The 24,139-nt window shown below is 39.5% G+C and overlaps 1 pseudogene; it reads left to right on the forward strand.

Moving 5' to 3' along the window:
• Gm8446 (predicted gene 8446) lies at positions 1,566-16,346 on the forward strand (annotated as a pseudogene).

A 24,139-nucleotide genomic window follows, 5' to 3' on the forward strand; every position in this document is an offset into this window, starting at 1 on the left:
CCAAGAACTGGGAAGAGGGTGAAATGAAGGTGTGTTGGTCCGAGAAGATGAAATTTCAGCTATGTAAAACAGATGTGATCTGGAGATCTGCTGCACAGTGGAGGGCCCAGTTATGGTGAGTGTTAGTGCTGGAATGTATACTGAAGAGCTTGCTAAGAGAGCAGATCATGGTGCACATGCTTGTAATCTCAGTACATAGGAGGCAGAGGCAGGAGGATCTTTTGATGCCAGACTAGGCTACCTAGCAAGATCCTATTTCAAAATAATCAAGCAAACAAAGTAATTAAATTGTGAAGAAGGAACATATTAAATGCTTTTCCACAAAAGAAATAAAGTCAAAACTAAAGTGAGTTGGGAGAAACATTTGGAGGTGATTGATAAGGTATGGTGGTGATGATAATGAGGTTTGATAGTTTCTTAGATATATACTGACCTCCAAGTTCATGTATTAAGTATTTGTACCTTTTTGTACACATTTCAATAAAGTAACCTGAAATAAAGGTTTTATTTTAAACATGGAATGAGGGCATATTACAGAATGCAGGAAGGGGCTGCCCAAGCCAGAAAGAAATGGTGGATGAAGCTAGTTTTGTGATGAGAGAAATCTGTTGACATAGTCTTGCTCAGTCTTGTCTCGGTAATGATTGTGTCAAAATTATACAAAGTTGTACAGGTTGAGAATTCCTAATGCAGAAATCTAAAAATAAGCCAAAGGCATCTAATGCCAACAATTAAAAGTTCACTGCTTGACCTCATATGACAGTTAATTGTAAAAACACAGACACACTAAAAATTTTATATAAATTACCCTCAGGCAATGGATCTAAACATATACATACATATATACATATACATTATGTATATTAAATATACATGGATTTCTTCTTTGGCCTTGGATTACATCCATAAGATATTCTATTAACTAGTGCAAATATTCTGAATCCTAAAGAATGGGATACTCTGGTTCCAGCCTATGATGATGGTTACTTTGTCTAAGCATTGTATTACTTTTTACTTATCGGCAGATCTTAAATTTTCCTTGTTCTTAAGGAATTTTTTCTCCATCCTCCTCTTTACATCTTCCTGCCACCTATCTGAGAACGGCCTGGTCAGCCGGGGTGGAACAGTGCAGGCAGGACTTAGTTCTTAACCTGGTCAGTCATTGAACGGCAGAGCCATCAGAGTATCGGTTACATTTGAGAGTAATAAGAATGTGATAATAAGTAACATTATTCCTGACTTGTTTTTCATTACAGGAGCAATATACAGCACCAGTTATTTAATCACCTTAAAAAATAGCAGCACCTTTATCCCTCTGACATGGTGCTTGCTGTTGAATTAACCATTTGTGAAAGTATACCGCGGAAAAATCTTTAGAAACCTAATGTGTCAGTAGTTAAATGTCATTATATTTGATAACACTGAATTGGATTTACTTTCCATTGAATTGGTCCTAGGATTCTGTTGTGCCATACCTGAAACCATCTGTTAGTACCAAATCACACACAGGAGAAAAGTCATGAAATCCTATTTTTCTAAGTCTTTTAAAATATATCCTGCATTTTAGGTCGATTTGGTCAAACAACTCCACCACTTGTTGATTTTCTCAAGGATATTTTAAGAAGATATCCAGACGGAGGGCAGATCCTTAAGGTAGGAGATGTGATAGAGTCCTGTATGCTTTACCTTCAGAGTGAAGCACTTAGAGTTTGCATTTGGTCTAGACTTGATTGTATTACCTTGCCTGCATGGACGAAGTGCATAGCTGAATGGGGGTAGATTTGAGAATATAGTTGGTGTGAAGAGAGAATGGATTGTGGGTACAGGACCACACTAAGCTGCTCCATACTCACTCCCTTTAAACACAGCGTCCTTTAGGAATGCTCTTGTAGAGCAGTGAGCCCTGGGCATGCACCAGCCATCAATCAAATAACCAACCAATAGTTCAGCAGCCTAATACCAGTCCATTGAGACGTCAGGGACATATCCTTGTTTCACCTCTGGATTTACAGGCTGTTTGTGTGTTTACTTTAATAGGGTATTTATTTATTTATGTCTATATTACATATGATCATAATATTTTTCCTCCAAGATGGAGTGGAATTCTCTTTGTGGTCCCGGTTGGCCTCAAATTCATAATGCTTCTGCTTCAGTCTCAGTGCTGGGGTTATGGGCATGGCTTGGGATATATTCTTTAAATATGAATATACTTATTAATAGGAAAACATTAAACATCCACAAAAAAGGCAATGAAAGAAGATTTTGTGGTAATTAGGTTTGGTGTTCAGTAAGAACCCTCCTTAATGAACTAGGGCAGAAGATCAGTTATTCTGTACCCTCCTTGTTATGCTCGTCTTCAGTGTTTTAACCCTTATTTCTCTTCCAGCTTAGCAGTGTTTTAAGGTCTAGTAGCTCATGTTGTCATGCTGAGATAGGCACAAAGGCTGTGCTGGCAGAGACTGGCTTAAGGGATACTGGAGTAGCTTCTTCAGTGGGACTTTCAGAATGGCAGCCAGTGACTTTCAGGATAGTGTTTGTAGAAGGCTAGTTTGAAAGCTATATTTTTTAAATATTGGTTGCTAGAGAAATGAAGGGTATGATTATGGAGATGCTGTGGGGCTGGGGAGGACTGTGTGGGATGATCCACGTGGATTCAGAGTGAGGATTCAGTTGTTGGCCAAAGGAGTTGTGTCAGAAGTGACTGAGTGATGTGCCAGAACTCCTGGGGGTGGCCTTCTTTGCTCTTTTTGTGATGTTTTTATTGTAGCCAGTTCTGTAGCATCTCTATTCCTTGGGTATTTAGTGCTAGGCTCAGTGACATTTCTCAGAATTGCCTGTAGCTTAGCCTAGACATTCTATGGTGTTTGCTAAAGTGGGTCCAGATTTTCAGGGACTTGCTGCTTCCTGGAATCCATAGACATGACCCCTAAGTGTTACACAATGGAGGAGATCATTATATCTCTACTTGTTGTGTAGCCTGTGATTGGCGGTTGAGGCCTGGAACTTAGTGGTTTATCTTCAGTTTTCTTAAACCCTGCTTACTATAATGCACATAAGGCATGAAGACAAACTCTATGAACTTCTTTCATTGTTTGTAAGCTAACATAGTATTTTACCAATCATTTAGTTCTTATTGTCCACCCATCATATTAACATCTTGTTCATTTTTAAATACTTCCTTGGACTGAATGGAAAGGAAAGGGATCTAAGCAATTAAAACACCTATGAGAAATGGCAGCTGTGTAAATAGCAGCCATAGCACCAGTGGATGTGTGGGTAGTTAGAGACAGTTCAGGTGATTATACTCAGGGTTAGACATATGGCTTCTGGCTGGCTCAAACACTCCAGCCCTCCATCTTCTGAGACTCAAACCCAGAGCCTCTCATATGCTAGCCGAGCACTGTGCCCTTGAGCTATACGGAGGTACCCACAAGGCCTGTGGATGTACTTGGTGAACCTGATAAGCCCAGTCCCAGGCTGGCTGTTTAAGTCTCTTCTTCATCCTGAGTTCTTGGACATTTGTACTCTTCTAGAGGCTTTACCATTGGCATTGCTTTGATATCAGCAAAAGTGCTCTTTAATTTAGTGATTGCAAGGTTCCAGGGAAATAAGAAGGATTTTCCCTAAAGTCAGATGTTGATGAGTTTGGTAATATGAGGGGATATTTTTGAGGGGATGTGTGGACTTTTCTAGACACCTACATATCCATTTAAGGTGGTAGCCCTCAGTTTGCTTTATTCTAAGTAAGATCCTATTCAGGAATTTACCATGTGATGATTTCTCCCTTACAGAATCTATAGACAGGCTTTGGACAATAAGGAAGGGGGGTGGTTCTCCAGAGTTCCATTCAAGTTTTGACGATTGTAGGTGTTTCTTTATGGCTTGAACTTATTTCAGTTGTAGAATATTTTGTGTAGAAGTATTTGGGTGATTAGGATTGAGAATTTTGTCGATATTCTTGCCCTTTCCTTTCTAGGTCACAGATGTCTAGACACCCACCCATTCACCCATTTCCAATAAATGATCAATACTACTTTATGAATGGTTCTCAGTACTAAGATACTTTCTGCTTCAGAAGTGTCAGGCTGTCAAAAGTATTGCCTATTAAGGGTGCATGTAGACTAATACTATTGAATATCCTTGTTTCTAGGAGATAAAACGATTCTAAAATTCTTTTTAAAGTTTGGTAAACAATTGAGAACTAATGGTCTATTTTTGGAAGCTGTTTAAGGACAAGCTATCTCAAAATAATCTGTATAGAACTTTGAATTAGAGTAGCCTCCTTTGAACAAAGGATTTGGGTGGATATTTCCAAGTTCCAGGATTTGTAGATACAGGCTAAAAGATAGCAGTTTCAAAGGCGACTTGCAGATGTGTTGCTGGGAAAGACTTCCCAACTCCTGTGTATGTAGGAGCTACTTTCAATAGAAACCTAACTAGGGCTTAACTTTACCCATGGAGAGAGTGAGGTTTTCTTCTCTGTAATATACTTCCTTTTTAGATATTTTAGGTAAAACAAAGTTGAACAGTAGATACTATATTAATGTCATTTTTGGTGTATTTCATGGCTAGGAATTAATTCAGAATGCAGAAGATGCTGGGGACAAAGAGGTTAAATTTTATATGATGAAACACAATATGGAACGGAGACTCTTTGGTCGAAAGATATGGCACAATATCAGGGTAAGAATAAATTGGAGTAAATTTTACTTTTTATACTAATGGTGGTTTTTAAAAATTAATTTGTTTTTTACACTAAATCTTCCATTCTCCCCATCCACCCTCCAACTGCTCCACATCCTACCCCTCCTTCCCCTGTCTCCACATGGATATCCCCACACCCACACCCCACCTGACCTCCAAACTCCCTGGGGCCTCCATTCTCTTGAGGGTTAGGCACATCATCTCTGAATGAACACAGACCCAGAAGTCCTCTACTGTTATGTGTTTTGGGGCCCTCATATCAGCTGGTGTATGCTGTCTGTTTGGTATTTGAGAGACCTTGGTATCCAGATTGATTGAGATTGCTGGTACTCCTACAGGATCACCCTTCTCCTCAGCTTCTTTCCACCTTTCCTAATTCAACAACAGGTCAGCTGCTTCTGTCCATTGGTTGGGTACAAATGTCTGCTTCTGACTCTTTCAGCTGTTTGTTGGGTCTTTCAGAGAGCAATCATGATTGATCCCTTTTTGTGAGCACTCCATAGCCTCAGTAATAGTGTGAGGCCTTGGGACCTCCCCTTGAGCTGGAACACACTTTGGGCCTCTTCCTGGACCTTCTTTTCCTTAGATTCCTCTCCATTTCCATCCCTGTAATTCATTCAGATAAGAATAATTATCAGAGGTATGACTGTGGGATGGCCACCCCATTCCTCACTTGATGCCCTGTCTGTCTTCCTGCTGGGGGGGGGTGGGCTCTATAAGTTCCCTCTCCCTAACTAATGGTAATTTTTAATGATTTACAGTTGTTTACTTAATAAACAGTAGAAGTTATTTGTACTTCTTGGAATGTTTAATTCAGGCGTTGGGCTTCTTCTCTGTTTTTGGTGGGAAGATGTTTTCCGCCAGTTGGTAGTATCCTTAGAGAAAAAAAGATTAAAATTAAATGGCTAGCAGTATAGTCACATAGCCTCCCATTCTTTTCAGTCAACCTGTACTTTTTATTATGAATAAGATAAAGGACAGTGCCTCTATGTAAATATCATTTCTTTTGCATTTGGAAAGAAGCCCAGTCTTATGATGCTGTGCTTTTGTATCTTGTGTCCTGCTTTAGGGCTGCCCTTCTGCTGGGGGTGAGAGCATAGACTCTCCAGGGGGAGGGAAGAAGGTTGGTGAGAGCGAAAATCATAAGGGAGCCATTACCTGTAGATGCTTGCCGGCTTGCTCGAACTCTGAAGTTTGGAAAAATGTGAATGTGACTTAGCTCAGCTCTGAAATTGGTGGACAATTGTGAATACTTGCACAGTAACTGTGAAAAAGAAGTCTTAGATCATTTTCTTAGATATTGCTGAGAGAAGTTTAAGTGACAAAATGGTGTTTTGTGAAGGTGTCACCATTGTTATTGGATATTTAACACTTATTGCCATGGTTACTGTCATTCTGACATTAGTTTTAAGACTTGGCCATGGAACTTTGATATGTAAAAAGAGATGTGTATATTGTGGTAATATCAGGAGGCTTGCACCCTGGTTCTGAGACCTGCCACCTTGCTGACTCAGTGGAAAGAGGATTAGCTTTGTCATTTTTTGGCTCTAATTTTATTATTTAATGTATCTTAGCACTGATGCTCAGTTTGCATTCAGGGTCCTGCAGACTCTATCCTGGTCCTGCACAGCCCTACCCACTGTACAGCCCTTCCCACTGCACAGCCCTACCCAGTGCACAGCTCCACAGGCAGTGACACACCAGACTGCATTCTGATCCTACACAGTCCTACCCACTGCACAGATCCACAGGTAGTGACGCACCGGGTACCCTCTGATCTCTATGTTCTCCTGCTGAAAAACTAGTGACAGAAAGGGAAATTGTTTTTCCCAGTTACTCTTAGGAGGAAATGGGGGCCATGGTGTGATGGGCTGTCTTATGCCCCAGGAATTCTGTGCTCATTGCTCTGATGCACTGTGCTGGTGAGGGTGTAGACCTCCTAGAAGCATTTCTTAAGGTTTTGTTTTTTTTTTTTGTTTGCTTCCAGTCTTCATTAAAGAAAACACTGAAACAGCTGGGTATAGTGATACATACTTTTAGTCCCAGCACTCAGGCTGGTGGATTCTGTGAGTTCAAAGCCAACCTGATCTGTATAGTGAGTTCTGGGCCAGCCAGACCTCCACATAGCATTTCAACATCCCACCACCACAACCACCACCAAAAGATTGAAATAGTCATTGAATTGTCTTCGCCTGGCTCAGGGATCACCTTATAAGAGGAGGTGTTGTTGGGTCCCCTGCACGTCTCATAGCCAGCAGGGAGGTAGAAGGTAAAGAAAAAAACTGGAGTCAGCACCACCTTGACAAGCTCTGGGTTGGAACTCCCAGAATCTGAATTCAGGGTTTTCTTTCCTTACACCTTTAAGCCCAGTAAAACTTTGGGAATGAAGCCATTTCCATGTGACTGTTATCACAACAAAGCTTTAGTCACAGATGCATAGAAACTTAAAAACTTCAAAGTAGCAAAGCTCCTGTAACCTTTACAATACGAGTGAGTTCTGTTGACTAATAAACAGTGCTCAGGGCAAGGGCCTACAGAGGAAGGATTTGTAATAAGCACAGGACAGATTCTGTTGATGGAGAATACACAGTATCTGGGGCCTCTTTCAGAAGGACGGGCTCTTTTTACTGAGAGACTAAGTTTAGGATTACGGCCTAAAAAATGTTCATGATACTGAAGGATTCAGGAAGGCTGGCTCCGCAAAACAGCAAAAAGATCACTAGGTTGTTAGGCAGCACCCATGCCAGCTTTCTGGGTGACCAGGGATCAGTCATTCTTCTTCCTTTGAAGACTTGTTTAGTAAGTGTGGTTCTCCCAATTTTTTCTTAATCTGTGCCTTCTAGAGAAGTGAGAAGATTGTATAAGCCAGAGACATACACGTGTTTTCTGGACACAACAGGCATTCTTATATAAACTGGTGGCAGCCATGACTCCATGCACACGTGTAAGCCTGGAAATCACTCATAGAATGCAGAGGTAGGGAGTCCTGCCCCAGCTGAGCTGAGCTCTCAGCTCTCCTGGTGACCTTAGGAGGGATGAGGACTGCCCCTCCCCTAGTGGTGGTCTGCTGCAGTACTGGTGACTGCTGGGCTTCCTAATTCCCTTCTAGAGAGCTTAAAGTTATATCGTTGATTTTTTAGATTCTAGGAAGAAATTCACTCCTGGGTCTGTTCTGAGATATTTCCTTTTCTGTCTGATATTTTTAGTGAAAAAGGAGTAGGCAGAAATATATAGTATTTTGTTGGGAGCTATTAAGACAACAGGATTGTCCTGATCTCTGAATTGGGCCTCTCCCCCCCCCCAGAAGAAAAGAGGGTCAAAAGCGGGCCACGCTCCAAGAACAACCACATATTGTTCCAGCCCTAAGTCAGCACCAGATGTCCTGACCTCAAGATGTACCCTGCCAAGTTCCTGCTTCCCAGTATAGTCGCCAAAAGAAAAAATTCCACTGCCCCATCCCCCCTGCTGAGGTGCATTTCTGATGCCCCATTCCTCCTGCTGAGAAGTATTTCTCCTTTTGCTTGGTGCATTTAAACCTTGAGCCTTGCTAATACAGTGAGACCTTGATGTTACTCAGACTGCTTCCGTGTGTCATTCATTGCACAAGGTTCTTGTCTCTCTCTCTACCCCCCATTTGGTTCTTAGGAGAAGGTACCCTCGAGACCCTCAAATAACTGGATCTGCTGGACGGGTCAGTATTTGACTGATGACATTTTATATTAGCTGTAGTTAGCCATTGGTTATTAACAAGTCATTTATTACTATTTTTGCATATTACGTAAAGTTATATATGGTATAACATAAAGATTAATATTATATTGAAGACTTACTGTATCATAATAGAAATAGCTGACAGTTTAAGGTCTCTTCTCTATGGTGTGTGCTGTGGTGAGCCTTTATTTATACCACAGTGGATTCTTAACACTCCTGTCTGGATTCTTAACACTCCTGTCTGGGAAGGTAAAGTTATTAAGGTGGTAAAGATGAAGAAGCTGAGTCTGTGGCTGTAATTGGTAACAGTGACTCTAGTGATACCAGACCCCCTTGCTGCCTGAGTACCTTTTCACAACTGTGTGTTTGTCCTTTTCAGCCTTGATCAATTTCATGTCCTGACTTTGTTTTAAAGATAGCTGCTGCACTAATTAAAACAGCCACAACCAAAACCAGACCTGGCCAAAATTCCATATTTAAAGAAACTTATGGAGAGATGTTCTTTGTGTGTTGGGAATCTCAGTGTAGTTCATTAGCATGGAGGTTGCACAGGTCTGAGGAGATACATATTGGTTCTATGCTTTATTGTGTCTGTGTTATTCTTAAGCAACTTTTCAAAGGAAAACATTGTCATATTTAAAGTTGGCATAGTTGCTTATATAGAGATAATGTTAGGATTTCTGAAAACCAGTCCCAAAAGAGAGTATTTGCTCAGAATTATAAATACAATATAGTGTTAAAGAATCTACTTTGGAGGTAGCATTATAATTTCAAATAATTTATTTAAATATTTACCAAATTCAGGGCTATTTAAATTACACCATCAATGCCTTCTATAGAAATCAAGTAAAGCAAAAATCAAAATCATACAACCCAAATATTCACAAGGTGATTACTAACATTAGTAAGAAATTGATTTCTACTTTATGGAAAAGAAATACAGTGTCAAAGTTGTTTAGGTTGTAGGTTTTCTTAATTGATTATTCTATACATCTAGAGAATGATCTATGGTTGCCATACTTTCAGTTTTGAATGGATGACCCTATACAGTATACAGAAAAAAGTAAAAGAATAAATAGCAGTCTGGCAGTTTCTCAGAAACCTGGACATAGTACTACCAGTAGATCCAGCAATACCTCTCCTGGGCATATACCCAGAAGATGTTCCAACTGGTAATAAGGACACATGTTCCACTATGTTCATAGAAGTCTTATTTATAATAGCCAGAAGCTGGAAAGAACCCTGATGTTCCTCAACAGAGGAATGGATACAGAAATGTGGTGCATTTACACAATGGAGTATTACTCAGCTATTTAAAAAAATGAATTTATGAAATTCTTGGGCAAATGGATGTATCTGGAGGATATCATCCTGAGTGAGACAACCCAATCACAAAAGAAGTCACTTGATATGCACTTACCGATGAGTGGATATTAGCCTAGAAACCTAGAATACCCAAGATACAACTTCCAAAACACTAGAAAATCAAGAAGGAAGAACAACGCATGGATACTTCATTCCTCCCTAGAATAGGGAATAAAATATCCATGGAAGGAGTTGCAGAGACAAAGTTTGGAACTAAGACGAAAGAATGGACCATCCAGAGACTGCCCCACCTGGGGGTCTATCCCAAAATCAGCCACCAAACCCAGACAGTATTGCATTTGCCAGCAAGATTTTGCTGAAAGGATCCTGATATAGCTGTCTCCTGTGAGGCTTTGCCAGTGCCTGGCAAATACAGAAGTGGATGCTCACAGTCATCTATAGGATGGAACACAGGGCCCCCAATGTAGGAGCTAGAGAAAGTACCCAAGAGCTGAAGGGGTCTGCAACCCTATAGGTGGAACAAAAATATGAAATATCAGTACCCCCAGAGCCCATGTCTCTAGCTGCATATGTAGCAGAAGATGGCTTAGTTGGTGATCATTGGGAAGAGAGTCCCCTTGGTCTAGCAAACTTTTATGACCCAGTATAGAGGAATGCCATGGCCAAGAAGTGGGAGTGAGTGGGTAGGGGAGTAGGGCAGGGGGAGGGTATAGGGGACTTTTGGGATAACATTTAAAATGTAAATGAAGAAAATATCTAATAAAAAAAACAATACATAGCAACAAATAGATTGATGGATACATAGATAGATAGATGATAGATAGATGATAGATAGATAGTTAGATAGATAGATAGATAGATAGATGATAGATAGATAGATAATAAAGCATCAAGTCACTTGCTGAAAGCATCCAGCAGAAATTTATTGAGAAAGCCCCTTTAAGACAGCCAGCTGGAGTTTCCAATAGAGAGTCTGGGGCAGAACAGAGTCTCCCCTCAGAGTGATGTCCAAATAAAAGAGCAAATAGCAATGACTAGAGATGACATCATCAAATTGGACACAGTATACAACAGAACTGACTAGGGAAGCTGTGACAATCAGACTGGAATTCCCTACTGAGCTTTCTCCCCCTGGATGAGCTTTCCGCAGTGGAACTGGCTTCACTTTTGCACTGCAGAACTTTTATATCATGGAATAACCGGCAATGATGTTGGTTAGAAACACTTTCCCTGCCGCAGACCCTCTGGGTCCCTGTGCTGCATGGAACGGGTCTCTCAGGCAGGTGGGCAAAGATGAATTGAAAAACAAATGCACACAGGAGAGGTTGTATTGAATCTGAATGTAATGTCAGGTGGAGCACCAGACTTTTTTATAATACAGAGAATGCCAGGGATTGCAAGTCACATCAGGCAAAGTACATTGAAGTTTACCAGATACAAAGGAATGATTTCGAATGGAATTGCAGGAACCAAGTAAATGTTTACAATAGAGATTAGCAGTCCTGCCTAGGATCAGCCTAGTGACAGGCAAGAATTTCACACTTTAGTGTTAATAGCACCAGGGTGTTTTACTCTTGGCAGGGCTCAAGAATAATGTAATGTCACAGACCCCTAAATTTCTAGGCCTTGCTAATTCTTATCTTATCTGGAGAATCTCCATTTGTCAGGAGAGTATACCAGCTTGCTTTAGGTATGGAATGTAGCCTGTACTAAAGATTTCTATCTCAGTGAGATTCCCAGGCTCTTTCTGCAAATCAGTTGAGCCACTGGCTTCATCCATTGTAATGCTTAATTAGTTACTGAATAGGTTAAACTTCCTTGCTGCTTTCTCACAGGATTTTCTGCGATCTTGGAACACTGGGGGAGGCTTTAGCTATGTCAGAATTCAATTTTAAAAGGCACTTATAATAGGGTAATACTAATAGAGAGCACGTGGATTCATACACTAGACTAACTCGGGAATGGAAAATTAATGTATGGGTTAGAGAGAATGCCAGACTCCAGGAGGAGAGCTTCCTTGAAACTCCTTTTTCCTCATGAGCAGCTTCCAAGCCTTCACCTGTCAAGCTGATTCCACTGGAGAGTGTGGCAATTCCCTTCCAGCTTTTGCTAGGGCACATGCTTTTACCCATATAGTGTTTTGCTCTTCTTATCCCTCCCTGTGTCAGGGTTAGGGGGCCCCAGATCATCCTCACAAGAGGCCCTGGAGAGTTCACTGACACTAGCATGCTTGGGTCTGACATGGATGGGGGCAGCACTAATCCTGGAGCTATCTTCTTGATGAGCTAAGCAGCACAAATTGGTTTATCAGTCTGATGTGCACTGATAAATTTCAAGAAATTCCACTTACAATGAGTGATTTAAATATGGAACTCAAAAGAGTTTTCACAGAGCATGGTGCACTGTGGGAATATCCTTGTTTGCTTTGGGTTTCTTGTTATTTAAGTTCTATATTCTCTTAATTTCTTCTTTCAGAACTGTTGAATATATATTTTTTTCTGGCTGTTAGCTTTTACCAAATTTGTTTTTATTTTTATTTTGATAAAAACTGAAATAATAATGCAAAATTTAGCCACTGTACTCATGGGTCTCTATTTTCTCATCAAATCAGGGTTTTGGTTTTTTGGATGTTGTTGTTGTTGTTTTGGGTTTTGTTTGTTTTTTGTTGGTTTGGTTTGATTTTGTATGGATGAGTCTCCTGAAACAGAGTCATCCATTCTGATGCACTCCTTGTTAACTAAATGCTTGTGCATTTCAACACCCAGGCTCTCTATTTGTAAAACAATGTGGTTTTCACCCCAGAGGACTTTCATGGCATTCAGGAAATAGCAAGAAGCAGGAAAAAAGATGATCCCCTGAAGTTTGGAAGGTTTGGAATTGAGTTGAGTTCTGTCTACCATGTAACAGATGCAGTACTGGATGTGGGCAAGTGGGGAGGAGAGTCAGCCAGACTATAGATAAATGTTAGTATATCTACTGTGTTTAAATTAACATTGATATTTTGTTTTATATTGACTGTGAGTCATATTAAAATTATATTGCTATACACAAAAATGTAGTTGTTACACGTAAGTATTAATGTACTTAAGTATTCATCTTTTGGAAGATCACCTTCCTGGCTCTGAGTGATGGTTTGTTTCTGCGTGTTGAAGCACACCTGGGGATTGCACAAATGTAGAGACTATTATGCAGCAGTGTAGAGCAGGTCAGTTGCCCCATCTGTGCAGCTCAGTATCATTTTCTCTCCATCTTGACAGTGAACACATTGATGTGGGCTATTTTCGAGAAGGATGTTTTGCAATCTGGAGATTTGAGAAAGCCACAGGTTATGCTTTTACAATGTCAGAAGTCTCTCTGACTTGATTTCAGTATGGGTATGTGGCATTGTGTAAGGGTCTAGAGACAAATATAGCCTATATTATACTGTTGATTGATTTAGTGGGCATAAAATTTGCTACTTAAGATGAGTAAGAATTTAGGTGATTGTCACAACAGTACTTGCATTTGATAAGTACACATCTTAAAGGGGTGGCAGACTTTACTAGAGTTACATTGTGCATGGAGATTAGGGGCTAAGGTCTGCATGGGAGACAAGACACACCAGAATTACCCCTGGGAAGAAGCCCTTTGAGCAGCACCATGGATAAATGTTTCATTCAGTATGAGAAATCTGACAAAGCCATTTCTGCCAGTGTTGAAATATCACTGTCTTCAGTTGAAGAACAAAAGAAGCAGTTGACATTAGTCTTGAGGCCATGTGGTAAGATGTGGATCTTTAAGAACTGTAGCTGTGCACATGTGTGCCCTTCCCCAGGAAAGCTTATGGCTCACTCACTGTCGGGTCTGTACTTGCTCAGTTAGGTGGCAGTGGGGCAACCTGCATCATCATAGTAAAGAGCTCAATCTTTAATTTGGAACATAGATTGTAACTCTTTTCTTTCTAACTGGGCTTATGTGGCAGTGAGCACTGAGTATAAATATCTAAATAGTTTTTATCTCTTACACTTAATGAATATTTGAAGAGATAGCACAGATTTTCACAAAAACATGGAAGTTTCTATTATTGGCTCTTATTAGATTGCCTCAAACCGGAAACCATTTTGTATCACTGTCAAAGTATGAAGTTACTTGTTGAATTTTATATGTCAGACTATTTCTTATATAATATTTAATGGTAGTTATCATTTCATTATGGCTGCAATTACAGTTGTTCTTTGGTCTTCTGAGTTGGTCATACCTTGGTTTTCAATTCTACAGATGTTCCTTGTATCTTTAGTGGTAACTAGATTGGGATGCTAGATCCTCATCAAACACTTTTCGGCTCCCATGAATCAGGCCAATGTTGGAATTTCAAAGATGACATCAAAGAAATAAATGAGCTTCTGGATCAGTTTGCACCCTTCATTGGTGTTTTTGGAAGCACCAAAAAGACCTTTACAAATGGCAGCTTCCCAGGGACATTTTTCCATTTCCCTATTTGCTTACAGCCTTCCCAGCTTAGCAGCAATCTCTACACTAAGCAAAAGGTTCTGGAGTTGTTTGACTCTATCCAGGCAGATGTAGACACAGTGCCTACTCTTCCTGAAGAGTGGGCAGGCTATGTCTTTACAAGTCCAAGAGGCTGATGGGACAGAAAAACTGGTATTTAGAGTGACTGCTAGTGAGAATAAGGCTCTGAAACATGAACTGCCAAATTCTATCAAGATTCTGGGAACAGCTATAAGTAACCATTGTAAAAAGACCTCAAGCAACAGTGACACCTGTGTCACATATCATATAAACATAGTTCTGGAGGATGACAGCACGAAAGATACCCAGAAGACATTTTGGTTGGTATGTAACAGTGTGGGTGGGCAGGGCATTAGTAGTAAACTGGATTCTTTGGCTGATGAGCTGAAATTTGTCCCAATCATTGGACTAGCCATGCCTTTATCAGTCAAGGATGAAGAAAATGGAGCAATATCTGATTTCTCAGGAAATGCATTTTGTTTTCTTCCTTTGCCTCCTGGTGAAGAAAGCAGAATAGGGCTTCCAGTTCATATCAGTGGCTTCTTTGGCCTCACTAACAACTGCAGGAGCATAAAATAGAGAGAGTTGAACCAATGGAAAGACCCTGCAGCCTTGTGGAATGAATTTCTTATTGTGAATGTTGTTCCCAAAGCTTATGCTACTCTCATCCTAGATTCAATAAAATGCCTAGAGACAGAGAAGAGCTGTGATTTCCCCTTATCAGTGACACCATCTACAAACTTTGGCCTGAGGCCAGCAAGGTCAAGGTACACTGGCATCCAGTGTTGGGTCCACTGTTTAGTGAACTGTTCCATCATGCTGTCATTTATTCAATTGGTGGGGAGTGGGTGAAGCTGGAGCTGGTGCATTTCTCAGAACTTGACGGACGTATAGAATCCACATGATCTGTGCTCAACTACCTTCTGAGCTCAGGGAAGCAGATTGCCAAGGTACCAGGGAACTTGGCTGCTGCTGTTCAGCTTAGTGCAGCCTCTACCACCTCCATTGCATCTCCTGTGAGGAAGGTGACGCCTGCGTGGGTGCGGCAGGTACTGAGGGAGTGTGCACACCAAGGCAGTGAGGAAGAAAAGCTCCATCTTCTGGAATTTGTGCTTTTCGACCGAGCCTACCTGCTTGGGCTTGAGCTGCTGCCTTTACAGAGTGGGGGTTTTGTCCCCTTCTCCTCATCTGTCTCTGATCAAGATGTTGTTTAAATCACCTCAGAAGAATTCCCAAGGTGGGTACTGTGGGGCTCAGACACTGTTGATCTGAGCAGTAGGGGGCTGGCTTTTCTACAGAGTTCTTTACTTCCAGGTGTCTGTGTGGATTTTGTGGGTGGGTGAGGCATGAAATGTTAAAAGATACATTTTATATTTTAAAGTGAAAAGGCATTGTAGAAAAGCTGGGTTATTGCCGTATATTGACAGTTCCAGCTGTTTCAGAGGCTTAGGTAGGTTAACCACTTGGACCTGGGAATTCCAAGACAACATAGTAGTAATAGCTTGTTTCAAAAAAACCAATTATTCTAGTAGCTATTTGTCATACACAACACTAAAAACAATTATTATAAATCACTTATAGAGGTAAGTTTAGTTAGAATTACTTTGATTAAATTTAAATTAGATTAGTATATTAGATAACTATTTCTTTGTATTTTTAAGACAGTGTCATGATGTATCCCAGTCTAGCCTGGAAAGAAGTTTTCTTGCTTTAGCCACCCAAGTTCTGGGGTTACATGTGTCCATCATCATGCTTTGCTTGGGGTACATGTGTCCGGCATCATGTTCTACTGGAGTTACATGTGTCCATCATCATACTTGGCTTCAGTAACTAAGACTGTTTTTGAATTTTTATGGTTTATGATGCCTAAAGTAAACTTTGATGTGTACTATAATTCACATAAAATAAAATAGCAGGTTTAACTGGCTTGAAATTATATGGTGGATGTTTTTAACAGAAGAATTGTTGGAATTATAACTGCTGTGTACTTCTCAAATTCTAGGTCCCCTTTCCCAGGTCTTGAAGCCAGATTTATTTTGGAGAACTTGAAGCCTCTCCTTCTAGCTGCTTTAAAAGAAGCTGTGCAGACCCGAGGTATTATAACTATCCAGTGTTGTTCTTATATTTTTGGTTGTGAGCCTAACCATTAATGGCTGAGCCATCTCTCCAGCTCTCAGTGCTTTTCAAAAAAACAAAACAAAACAACAAAAAAAAAACCCCAAAAAACAAAAACAAAAAAAACCCTCTTTCTAAAAATACAAACAGGTTTTATAAGGTTTCTTCTAATAACTGTTCATTTTAGACCTCTAAGTCTGAGTCCATATGGCTCAGCCTAGGACAATTGTTCAGTTTAAGATGTGTCAGGAGCCAGTCTAGCGTCTAACAAGAATCCAATGACAATGTCATTGAGAACCTCATGTCATCGCTCTTGGTAGCAGGCTTTTACAGGAAGTGTAACTTAACCTGCACAGTGCTTTTGGTTTTTTTCTCAATGCTTGCTAGTTCTTTTCAGACTCTCCTGTCCTCAGATCTTGCAGCATGAAAGTAATTGTAAAATTTCACAGATGAGAGGAAAAGTTAGGTTCAGAGTTTTCAGATGAGTACAGAAGGCCAGGTTTTCTGCCTTATCTCCCTTGTCTGCTATCTCACATCCCAGCACAGTTATAAGTGGTCAGCTACCAGATAGGATCAACTTCCAGGAAATGTGTTCCAATTCAATTCCAAGACACTGCCAGAGAAGGAGACTGAGAAGACCTACGGAAGCTATAAACACCCTTCATTGGGAATGATTTTTGGGAAATGACAGTAATTTGGAGGGAAAATTACCATGGTTCTGACTCTAATTCTATCTCCCAACTTCTGCAAATATTCTATCACCTATGAAACTACTGTCTGGACATTTCCTAAGTTAGACATTTGCCCCCTAGACTTCAGAATTTGTCTTACAAAGCTTATTCTTTGGATATGTCATAGACAACACATGACCTTTTCCTTTCAAGGAAAAGTTGTTCATCATTTCTATTTTTATTCATTAAAATATGCATGAAAGGATTTGGAACTTGTCAGGGCAATGAGATTGGAGATAAAAGTGAGACCAAGAGTGAGCCTGTAAATGTTTCTTGTCACAAGGATTTGTGCCTGTGAGACCCGCAGTGATGCCAGTTTTCTGCATTCTGATGATGCACTTTTAAACTGTTCTTTTCAAGAAAGCTATTGAAGTATTTAGATATGCATTCCCACTGAGTCTTCTACCCAGCCTCCCTCTTTTCTTTTCCTTTTTATGTCAAGTTTTGTTACTTTATGTTGATCAGGCTTGGGAAGAATTTGGCAGCATTCACTGTATATCTATTGAGCTTGGTTCTAATTTGCATAGTTACATCAAGGCAGGCTACTTAAAAGTGTCACTGTAATAATACATTGTAGGCATTCCTATGAGGACTCGATCATATAGGCAGAAGTGATAGTCCACTCTAGTGCCTAACACATAACTTCCTGCATGTGGGAGCTGTTGTGTTCACTTTAATTGGAGATCCATAGGTATTTTAAAATCAGAATGTCAGCCACAGACCTCTCCTTTTCTCTTGTTTCCCTCTTGTGTGACCCCTTTAAAATGCTGTTTCTATCCTTGAAGCTTACTCCACAGTGAATGAACCATTGGGTTATCATCTTTGTTCTGCAACTGTAGTTTCTGTCCAACAATTTGTAGAAACTTTCTGTTTGTTCTGTCTATGGATCTGCTATTATTGTACTTTCTTGTGATGTTACTTCACTTGTGGAATTAACCATTGCTGTGGCACTCACTCTTCATATGACTGTGACACTTGGCTGCTGTGGGCTTGTAGTATGAGTTAGGTGGCTTTCCATGACTTAACTTGCCATGAGAGTGGTCAGCTGTGATTCTGAACATGTGTGATTGTGAACTGCTGTTTCAGTGGCTTCCATCCATTTAGGGCCCCTCTCTGTTCTAGTCTTGGAAGAACACAAACTTGTGAACCTGGACACTTCCTAGTTTCAGGAGAGCAGTGAGACTGGTCAGACTTGTCTCCACTGTATCCCACACTGTAGAACAGACTACATAACACTTTAAGGTTCATGCTCAGTCATTGTTTTAAACCTATGTGAGCACTTTCTTATATCCATACTTATCTACCCAGCATTTATTTTGCTGGGAAGACTTATTTCCATCTTGTGCTTTGTCCGTTAATTACTTTGTCTGTTCCTGGTTATTGAACTCAAGGTTTCATGCAGCTATGCAAGTGCTTTACCACTGAGCTACATCTTCAGCTCCTAACTCACTTTGAATCCATCTTTTAAGTGATACATAAAAAAGAAAAATTGCATGTTTATACACATTATATAATATTCAAATCAAGTTAACCACACCTGTCTTTTAAAATATTTTCCACTTCTTGATGGAGAATCTTCAAGTTTTTTGAAACATAGAATATATGATATTAATCCACAGTTACCCTACTATGCAATAGTACCCAGAACTTTTTAACCTGACCTTTAATAATTCCAACTGAACAGCCTCTATGTGTCCCACACATTCCATGCCTGCACTCCCATCATGTGGTAACCATGGAAGAAGCTTGGAAGGCACTCATGAGCTTGATATTAACATGGGAGAAAAAGACAGCTGAGGAAGAAGTCCTGCTCTAAGGCTGACAGTGAAGCATGCTGGAACATGAGTCTGTTCTGTTTCGAAGATCTCTGTCCAGTGTTGGGAAGGCTCTTAAGGCTTCTGTTTTTTGCTGAGTCTGGATCTTACTATAGCAGACCTGGCCTTGAACTCCAGAGTGAAATTCCTGCCTAGCTTTCCTAGAATGCTTCCTAGTAGATGGAGTCTTTGTCTTCTCTTTTGCCCAAGTGAGGGAGAGGGGTGCTGGAGGCAGCCCTTGAGACACAAAGTAAATGTGATTCTGCACAGGCCCTGAGAAGTATATAGGTCACAGTGTGAGGGAATGGTCTTGGAGCTCTATCTGGTTTTAGATGCTATTGTGGTGGATTTAGTAGTGGGTTTCAAGTTCAAGACCTTGTCTTGGATCCTTCTCCCTTCTACAAGTAGGAGACATTGTTTGTGATGAGGACCTTCTGTTGTTTGCTCTCCACAACCCGTAGGTATCAGAGCCTCTGTCATCTCCACTTGAAAAGTTCAAGGAAGTAGAAGGTTTTCAATAACTTGAGATGCAGTTGTAGCCACAATTCTGGTTTTGTTTTCGCATTTTTTTGTGAGTTAGATTATTTGTGGTTTAAATTACATGAGTAAATGGATGAATAGCTGAAGTTAGGTGACAGATGACTAGTTAAATAATTCTAGAACTAACTAGAAAAAATAAGCAGTTAAGTGAGACAAATTACTAATGGAGTTGGTGTCAGGATCCTACATACGTTTCTTAATCTAAAAATTAAGCTTTTTTAAAAAATTAGGTAAGATTACATTCTCTGTTACAATTAGTAACTCAAAAGTCCTTAAATGATTCACTTTCCTGTATATACCAATCATTGTGCCAGGTGAAGTTAATAAATAGATGATAAAACCCACAGCTGCATAGGATATGGATAGGAATAAACACTGTCACTCATGTGATGAGTACTTGGTCAGATGCTGAGCATGGACTGGGCCTGCTCAGCTGGGTAGCACAGCAGGGATGGTGTTGTGTATTCTTCCTGGCCTCTAGTCTTCATGTCTCAGGGGACAACATGTTTTCAGTGATGACTCTGACACAACTTTATTACGATGAATACTATTGAAGAGATGATGACCACATATGCATGTATCCAAATCTTTAGAGAATCTTGCATTTTTCATTGTCAGCCTCTGGCATACAGATAGCTATAACTGACACAAGATTTGTAGAGATACTTGAGACTGCCATACCCATAATTACATGTTGCAAAAAAGGACCATGTGCTAGGAAGAGTCTGTTCGAAGCCTACCTTCTCCCTTATTCAGGCTGCTGCCGTCTCCCCCTGAAATTCAGGCATAACCTTGGTAACTCTCACAGCCATTCTTACTTCTCCAGTTAACCCAGCACTGAGAGAACTTACCTTTCTAAAACATTGCTTTTCCACCTTTTATCAAATATCTTTGAAAGGCTTCTTGTTTTTATTCATATAAAAAAAAATCAAAGTCCTTGACATTGTCCATGAGGCTTTTTTCATGTCCTGGTTCTATTTTTTTCTGGGCATTAAAAAGATTTCTGGTACACAGGAATGCTAAGTGGGTGTTTGCTGTTACCCAGCTCCTTCCTTGGTTTTATTTTCCCCCTGATCACTGACATATTTAAAGAACACTTATTTTTCTCCACTAGGCACAGACATCTGATTCCCCCCGATGTGCACACCTAGTTCATCTCGTTACATGCAACCTAAGCATGCTTTTATAACAAAGCACTACACACCTGCACTTGTCTAGTTACTTATAATTCTTTCTCTAATCTGCCATCCTTGTTAGGTACAGACCAGATCTGAGTTCATGTCTGGCTGTTTATTTCCAGTGCTCTAGCACTTAGTATTGCCTGACTGACAAATACTGCTGGTGAGGAGGTTATTCCAATGAGACTTACAGTCTCTGTCTTAGCCCTGAATTTGAGTCCAATGTATCCCAGTGCACAAGCATATTGTACAGAGATGCAATGGTATATATAATAAAATAAATGACTTGCATAGAAAGATTAGCTGTCCATGGGGGTAATTCTTAGAACTTTATGATTATTGATTGTCATAAACAAACAATAGGAGTGATTGATAAATTCACCTTTTTCTTATCATACTGAGAATTTAGTGTAATTTTACTTTGTGTAAATGTTAAAGTACTTATAAAAATTCTATTTCCCCCTTTCTCAATTTGTCTCTAAGCCCTCTGACTGTTTAATGCTAATAGCCTGTGAAAATGCCTATAGTTGGCTTCCAGGTTGCTGTGAACACAGTGTAATTTGTGCTTATAAACATGCACTTGCCTTCTTTGCTATTTTCTGAACTAAGACTCAGTTCTTACATAGTTTAGGGTTAATTTGCATAAAAATAGGTCTTTAAATCTTAAATGTATATACTGTTTGGAGCTTTGTTTACACTTTTTCTTTTGCATAATGCTGTGTGGAGATTTTGCAGACAGCATTGCTGTAAAATGCAGAGTAATTTCTGTAATGAGCTTGTGAAATATTGACTATTATGGCCCTCTCTAAGCATGGCTTTAATTATATTCTAGCACAGCAGCTTCTCTGGGGATACTCAGGTCAGATCACTGACTGAATGTTGTGTTCATTTGAAACTTTATTTATTTATTTATTTATTTATTTATTTATTTATTTATTTATTTATTGTCATTTGTTGGTGTGCTGAATTCTGTTTTGTTTTGCTTTTAACCTAACTAGCTAGAAATTCTGTCAATCTTTTTTCCTTCCTAGAAAGAAGAGACAAAGAGAGAGAGAGAGAGAGAGAGAGAGAGAGAGAGAGAGAGAGAGAGAGAGAGAGAGAGAGAGAGGAAACACAGGCTTTTGTTATTGCAAACACTGATTTTTAAAAACACATTTAAATGACTTGATAACTTTCATAATTATTTAGTTTCAAATAAAAGAAACTTGCAAAATTTGCATGTTAGACTGCTTAAATGGGAGAGAGTGTCATGACTGCATTTCTGTTATGCACACAAATACTCAGAGGAGAAATGAAGGAGGGGAGAAAATTCTGGAAACTGTTAGGATTATAGTTCAGCACCAAGACCTGTGCGAGTAGAAAGCCCCTGTCCAAGCTACAAGGAACACTAAAGCGGCCAATCTCCTATTAGGGATAGTTAGCTGATCTTACAGTGCCAAGTGGGTCATTTTATTGATTGCTCATCCTTTTTGTTTTGTCTTAATAAATACCTTTATTATTATTTTCCAATGTTCATGTTTTACTTGGAAATTTAAAGGATGCAAGATTTGCTTTATAGAAATTATTTATATACATATACTTTGAAGCAGATTATACATTTATACATATATAAAATTAAAAACTAAGCCATTATTAGAGTGATAATTTCTATAAATATTAAATTTGGCTTCTACTTTATATTAAAAGTATCTAATGCTTTATCATTAGCTCTTATATTGGGACTGTGTAGTAAAAGAGACAACAGAGTCATGATGTAAGTAGTTACACTGTTAACAGCTGCCCTAAGGACTGTCCCATTTTGGTTACTGAATCTCTGTTGCTATTCAGGCCCAAGCCAAGCCTGATAGTGTATGCCTGTAATACCATCGGCCTTGAGGCTAAGGTAGGAAGATTATAAGATTGTAAGTTCCAGACCAACCTGAGCTACAAAGTGAATTCGAGGCCAGCCTGGACAACTTAGAATCTATGAAGAGAAAAGTAAAAGGAGGGTTGGGATATCGCTCAGTAGTAGGGTTTTTGCCTAACTTGCATGAGACCTACTAGACACTGCCCAATATTACAAGAAAAGTAACAACCAAAGGCCAAACCCAAGATGTTCGTGGCAGAATATCAGAACAGACTTTCTAGGAAGCAGTTGGGCCATTAGAGTTGGATTAAGATGCTTCTGAAAGGCCAGAGACCAGCAGCACCACATCTAGGCGTGAGTGCTGGTGGACTTCTGACTGGCAGGCAATGGGCTGCCTTTTCCTTTACTCCCCCCCTCCCAAGCCTCTACATTTTTTTTTCTCTTTCTTCATTCTTTTTGTTTTGTTTTGGTTTTAAAGATGTGACTGAGAAGGGACAAGGAGGAGAGGAGGGATTGGGATGTACGAATAATAATAATAATTAAAAAAAACATAAAGAAAAAGATGTGACTCATATATAGTTCATCATTTAATTGGACTTTTCTCGTTGATGTGTATTTACAAAGTCTTGAATTTTCTATATGATGGCACATTATTAGAACTCAGCAACCATCAAATCTGCCATTGCCACTGTGTCTCTGAAAAGCAAAAGAATGTCTGTGTGCCCAGCACCTTGATTTAGCATTCTCTAGTGGGGTGCATTTCTGAAGGAGCTCACTTGAAGCATTTTGAACTAAAACGTTATTGTTAAATGAATTTTTATACCATCTGATATTTCTAATTTCTGACCACATTGCATTCATTCTCAAGGTTAGCAAGGATCATAGACACGGGAATAGATAGAAACATAAATAGCACAATCTCTGAGTAGAGACTGGTTGTATTCATGTTGTTTTCAGTATCATACCTGGTAAAAGTTTGCTGTTCTTGGGATCAGTTTTTTCAGAAACATAGTTAAATATGTTTTGACCTTGCTCTTAGTTGTAAAAGCCACAAAACCCACAAGTCATTTACTAAAATGCCTAAAAACTGATTTGCTCATCCTAGTGGAGGTGCTTTAGAGGCATTCTGATGGAGGCATGGAGATGCCTATGTGAGCATTTATACTTCAGGGTAAATGCAGTAGCTAGACGAAAGCCTTAATGAACTTAATGTACATAGGTTTGAGTCCCTCCTCATTTTCTCTCTCCTTTACTTCCTATTGTTTTTCCAGTTGAGCATGACTGATATGTTAGTTGCATGCTATGTGTGAGGTGTGTGTGTTTTGACATTTTATTTACATATTCATACCAAGTAATTTTCCTAAAGGTAAGTACATGTTTTATAAATTGCCACATCTATGTAAGGCTATTGGGCAGGATTATCTATAAGGCTCATGTGATGTGACAATTCACATGGAATATACATGATACATATTTAAGATTTTGCTTTCTGAGTACTCTGAATTTTAAATTTAACATTTTTATATATTTAAAAATATATCTTCACTTATGACTTAGATATTTAGTATTGGTAGTAGTTCTATTCAGCAAGCACTTGAGGAAGCATTATTATAAATTAAATTTAATTCACCCCATAGCCCAAAGAAACTATATTGATTATATTAC

This window comes from Mus musculus, chromosome Y (genome assembly GCF_000001635.26).
Source record: "Mus musculus strain C57BL/6J chromosome Y, GRCm38.p6 C57BL/6J".
Classification (NCBI taxonomy): Eukaryota; Metazoa; Chordata; class Mammalia; order Rodentia; family Muridae; genus Mus; species Mus musculus.